The sequence below is a fragment of the Vigna angularis genome, chromosome 2 (assembly GCF_016808095.1).
Source record: "Vigna angularis cultivar LongXiaoDou No.4 chromosome 2, ASM1680809v1, whole genome shotgun sequence".
In the NCBI taxonomy this organism is placed as follows: domain Eukaryota; kingdom Viridiplantae; phylum Streptophyta; class Magnoliopsida; order Fabales; family Fabaceae; genus Vigna; species Vigna angularis.
Genome location: NC_068971.1, coordinates 24437134 through 24443133, shown reverse-complemented (window position 1 = coordinate 24443133; position 6000 = coordinate 24437134). Strand labels below are relative to the sequence as shown.

At 30.8% G+C, this 6000-nt stretch overlaps 1 long non-coding RNA gene across 1 annotated transcript; it reads left to right on the top strand.

The window, feature by feature from the left end:
• Positions 1-3068: 3068 nt before the first annotated feature.
• On the top strand, positions 3069-3538 carry LOC108320058 (uncharacterized). Its single transcript, XR_001831348.2, has 2 exons — positions 3069-3165; positions 3320-3538. It is a non-coding gene; the product is annotated as an uncharacterized LOC108320058 (long non-coding RNA).
• The last annotated feature ends 2462 nt before the right edge of the window (positions 3539-6000 follow it).

Sequence of the window (6000 nt, the reverse complement as noted above, 5' to 3'; positions counted from 1 at the left end):
TCATACACATGTATAAAACATATAAACACATATTGACCGACCACTTTAACTCGACCGTCTGGACTAGTATGAATATGTAGCTTTGGTCGTTCGTTCACTTGTGGGTGTAGTAACTAGAAACCCATCAACTGTCACACGAGGTTAACTCGTTATAACTAACTGTAGGACCCCTCCTCAGCTAGGGCCTCCTACTATTCTCACGACATGACTTACCTATCTCTACTTGAGAATTGGTAATCATTAGAATGTCAGGATGAACGCCGTGGATTTCGCTGTCCATATTCATACTATACCACCATCTTTATAACCAATCACTGAGGCATTCCTCCTTGGAATTCTCTTACATACCAGTTGGAACATAATTCTTTATAACAACATCCACTCGATTATTCGTATAACTGAATTTAAACAAGTTATCAAACAACAATGAAAACCACATACAACCCCGAACACGCTGCGGACCTTGGAGACCGAACGATTTCTTACTACCCCAAAGAACAGGACCGAACGATCCATAATAGATAAGGCTGAAGAAGTGACCGAATGGTTATTAACAAGTAAGGCCCATAGGTGGCCGAATGTAGTTAAGACCGAACACCAATACAAACTGAGCACTACCGAGATCAAACGTTAGTATAAAACTGAATACTACTAAAACCCAATGCTAATACAACACTGAGCACTACTAAGACCGAACACTAATACAACACCGAGCACTACTAAGACCGAACATTAATACAACACCGAGCACTACTAAGACCGAACATTAATACAACACCGAACACTTCTAAGACCGAACACTAATACAACACCGAGCACTACTAAGATCGAACACTAATACAACACCAAGCACTACTAAGACCGAACACTAATACAACACCGAGCAATACTAAGACCGAACACTAATACAACAGCGAGCACTACTAAGACCGAACACTAATACAACACCGAGCACTACTAAGATTGAACACTAATACAACACCGAGCACTACTAAGACCAAAGAGTCAGGAACTGGGAAGACTCTAAAGTGACTGAACCTAGTAAATGACTGAGTACTTGAACCTGGCCGAGCAGTCAACAGCGAACGCTCAACCCTCTACATTATTATTATTATTATTATTATTATTATTATTATTATTATTATTATTATTATTATTATTATTGTTATTATTATTATTATTATTATTATTATTATTATTATTATTATTATTATTATTTCCTCCATCCTTTGATCTCTTTCACTTAAGGATCTTACACTTTTATTACAATGAAAACATGTGATGTCTTTCTTTGACTTTGATTTCCCCCTTGACTTGCTAAGATCATTAAATCTTTCAGAATGATCATTAAATCTCTAAAAATTTCTATACATATTTCTTCCTCTTGACTCAATAACTAAAGCTTCATTTGAGTATATTAGATAATCTTACTACTACTCTTCCTTCCCATTTCTTCATTTAACTTGACATGTCAAAAGTCAGTTTTCCATTAGGAAAAGAGTTACATAGACATACCACTATTGTCACCTAATTGTCTGGTAATGAGCTAAACAACAACAATGCTAGTGACTCATAATCTAATATAATCTCCATAGTGATTAACTAATTCACCATATTTTGAAACCTACTCAAGTGGTCTGCCACTAAAAAATCATCCTTGTATTTCAAGTTTCTTAGCTTCCTAATAAGGAATGCTTTGTCCAAGGAACTTTTACACTAAAACAACTTACTTAATTTTTTCCATAAGTTATAAGCAAGAGTCTTATGTGATACATGGTGATACATGATGATAAATAGATTGACTCTATCCATTATTAAATCACATCAATAGTCTTCCTCTTTATCTGCTTATTTAACACCCTGATCCTCAATAGGATCACACAAGTCTTTGGAAAATAATAAATCTTCTTCCATATTGAATACTTTGTAGAATTTAGTCATGGTTCCAACATGATCATTATATCCATCTTCATAGCATAAACCAAAGCTCCTAACTAGAAGTTTGATACCAATTGTTGGAAAGATAACAAATATAACACATAACAAGAAGTAAAACCCATATAAACTCTTTCCTATATAACTAATATGCAAAAATAATGAAACACCTAAAACAAAGGAGAGAAATTAGTAAACAACAAAACTCTTTGATGTTAAAAGATCTCAATATAAAAAAAACCATGAGACTTAGTCTACTCCATAGGCACTCACAATTTCTGTCTATTTGTGTTCACTTTGTTTCTGTCCTAAACACCATAGGAAAAGGATTACATAATTTTAAATTGCATAATGAACTAAAAGTCCATTAAGAAAAATACTTCGTTTTATTCTTGATTAAATTAGTGTGGACCTAATAAATTGGTGCCCACTGTACTTGACATAAAAATTGAAAATATCCAATGTAAAAGATATTTTTATGTAATAACGTTTCCTGTGCACACGTTATCTAATTAAAATAAAATATTTAATATAAAGTAAATTAAAAGTTTCATATAAAATATAACTTAATCAACTTACTTTTGAACTAATCTATTCTCATAAATGGTTAAAAAAAATTTACTAGGAAAGATTGGGTTGACCTTCATTGTGATCAAATCTTAATACAATTAATACAATTATAATGAGACAAACTTATTTCGCAAGACAAATCAGACTCTCATACCATTATTAATTTTTTTTACCAGAAAAGATTAAAATGATTGACTATATATGAAGTTTGAGTTGTCTATTTATTTGAGTTTTCTTAATTGTTACTATTTTCAACATAGTAATTAAATGATCTTAATATACTTATTAACGTCTCTTTTACAATAAGAAGGGAAATTTTATCACTCTTCACTGATTGCCTTAAAAATACTTAAATAACATCCTTTAAACTGATAATGTGGACCATATTTAGTAAAAACAAATTAATTCAAAAATTAAATTTTAAACATTCAATGATGTAAATAAATAATTTATTTTTGAATTAAATGTCCCGTAAGTGTAATGAGTAGAGCATGCTAATCCTGAACAGCCTTTATATAAATAATGGTTAGGGGATATGAAACATTCATCTCAGCAGAAGAAAATATCAAACTGAAAAATAAAATTCTCTAGAAATGGCTTCTCGATTCTGTCATCCTTTTCTCTTCAGTGTTTTGTTGGTTGCTCTGGTTCTGACAGCAGGTAATTAGAAAAATAAATTACTTTCAATTCTCCAATTTAGTATCTTTTGTTATTTTTTATTTCTAAAATGAAGGCAAAATACAAAAATCCATAAATCCAAATGAATTTTGTGATGAAATTTGATATAACTTTTTGGTGGTTTTAATTAACTCAGGAGAAGCAACAGCAGAACCAAAATTTGGATTCCTGAATCATTGCATCGGCCTTTGTTCTGGTGGATTACCACAATGCAAGAGCGATTGCGCAAAAATGGGCTTTAAGGATGCTCTCTGTATCGATAAAATAAATATAAATGAATGTTGTTGTCAATGATTCATTTATGCGATACGGATGACTATTTTATAAAACTTTAATAAAATATGTGTTTCAATTATGTTTTTTTAATATTTATTTATTTTTGTATTGTTTTATTTAAATTAAAAATATTATTTAATAGAGTTAAATTTAAGATTAAAAAAAATTAAAATCATCTTATAAACAGATAAATGATATGTGGAAGAGTAAAAAAAGTTAAAAATTATAAAAAACAAAATAAAGTCTTGAAAGCAAGGAAATCAGATTTGATGATTATTTTAAAGATCGTAAAACAGAAATAAATAAACTGATTATATATATATAAAGCTATTAACATCGTTTTAACTTACCTTATCAATTAAACTGTTAATAAATTAATAGAAGCGTTAAGTTATAAGTATATTGCATTGATTGGTGATTAATGGACGAATTTTTGTTTCATAATTTAAACATAAATCAATTTAAAGAATTATTGAATCGTAATAAGTAGTACTAGGAATTTTTTAAGGTATAATTTTCGTTAGGAATTCTGATGTGTTAAAAATTTATGATAAAATCGAATTCACATTGGAAGAAACTACTGCAAATCTAAGTATGAATTAGAAAGTTTTAAGTTGAGTAAAAATTAAAAACTTAAGTGACATATAGCAAAAGAAACAACCATATACGACAAGTGTTTTTGATTTTTTCAATTGGAGCTACAGTAGGGATGGCAGAGAAAAGGTTGGAGTGAGGGAGATGAAAGAGAGAGGGTTGAGAGGAATGAGAGAGGTGAGTAAGGGTTTGGGGGGTTTCTTTTTTTTTTTTTTAGTTTTTAGAATGGAAATTATTAAAATACCCTTAACATTAAAACTTAGAATCCATGATATATAAGGGTATTTTTGTCTACTAAAACCCGGTACACATTGCTAAAATGTACCAACTGAAAAACAGGCGGACGCGCATTAGCAAACCCATATATATATATATATATATATACACACACACAATTGTCGTAACACTTGTAATTTGTTATGTTTGCTTGAAACCTTCTTTCTGTATTATTTTGGAATTTAGTCGTTGTTTGGTTGTTGTAGTTTTTTTTTTCTTTTTTTTATAATGATTTGGAAGATGGAAATCTTATTTACTAGGGTAAAAATGGAGGTTTCTTTTATGGGAAGGTTTTTTTTTGGGCTTATCTCCACTCAAGCAAAAGTATGACAGTGTTGAGATGCTCAAACGAATTGCAATTTTGCTCAAATGAAGGCTTTTCGCTCAAGCAAAAGTGTGGCGGTGTTGAGGCAACTCAAAATGGTTGTTGAAGCTAAAATAATAATAAAAGATTATCCAAAGCTAAAATCAACCATAATTGTGGAGTGTTTTTGGACTCTGCCATTGTGAAATTGAAATATTATTGGGTATTTATATGTATTTGTATTTTGATATAAGTGATGTGAGACTAATAGAGTCAAGAGTTGTCATTTGTAATTTACTTGTGGATGAGATGTATGGTAATCAAGAGGTGCAATTGGCATGTAGTGTGGTGAGCTATACTAGAACAGATTCAATGAAATCTCATGTTCTAATTGTTGCTTGACCACGTAAATTAAGGTGTCAAGTGGTGAGACAAGTAGATGGGAAATTGGAGGCATGCCTTGAGGTTGTAGAGAGGTAGAACAGAGGTAAAAAAATAGTCCTAATTTGTGGGTAGGGCAACTTTATTAGTGTATAAGCAAAGTGGCCTACTACAATGTGACTCACAGTTCTAAGTTGGTGTTGATAGGGGAGCCCTTCAATCAAAGTAACTCAAAATAGTCAACATGTTCTTAACTTGGTTTGATGATAATTGAATGATTGTTTTTGATGATGTTGAATAATGTTTCGTGCTTGATTAATAAATTGTGAAACCATGTTAAAATGAATGTATTATCAATCTATGTTGATTGTATGATGATATAAATTGAGTATTAAAATTGTCAAAAGCTAGTGTCTTACTCTCTATTTTAATCAATTAAGAAATTAATCTAATCGATTAAAACAATGTGTAAATTTTAATCGATTAAGGAAATAATATAACCGTTTAAAATTGTCTGATGCACACCAGGAAGCTTAGCTCTCTATTTTAATCGATTAAGGAAAAACCTAATATATTAAAACGGACAATAATGTGTCTTTCGCTATATATATGTGGTTAATTCTTTTTGTAGGCACGAAAAATATTCTAGGAGCATTCTATTGTGAAACAAGAACATTCTTTGAGAGGTCTTGGAGCATTCTTGGAAAAGTCAAACATCAATTGAGAAAATTCAAAGTTGCAAGCCTTCAAAAGTGAGAGAAAAGATCTAAGAAGGGTGTGAATTTTCATTTCTTTGTAACATCAATACTAAAGGTGTAACAGGTTTTCTTTTTATGTAATATTTGTGAATTATAGTTACCTTTGTTGTGTAGGTAAGGTTTCTAGTGTGAGTCTGTGTAGTCTCACCCTTAGGAGTATGTTCTTAGTTCCTAGAGTGAGCGTGTGTAGACTCATCCTTAGGAGTTTGTTATTATTGTGGTTAGATA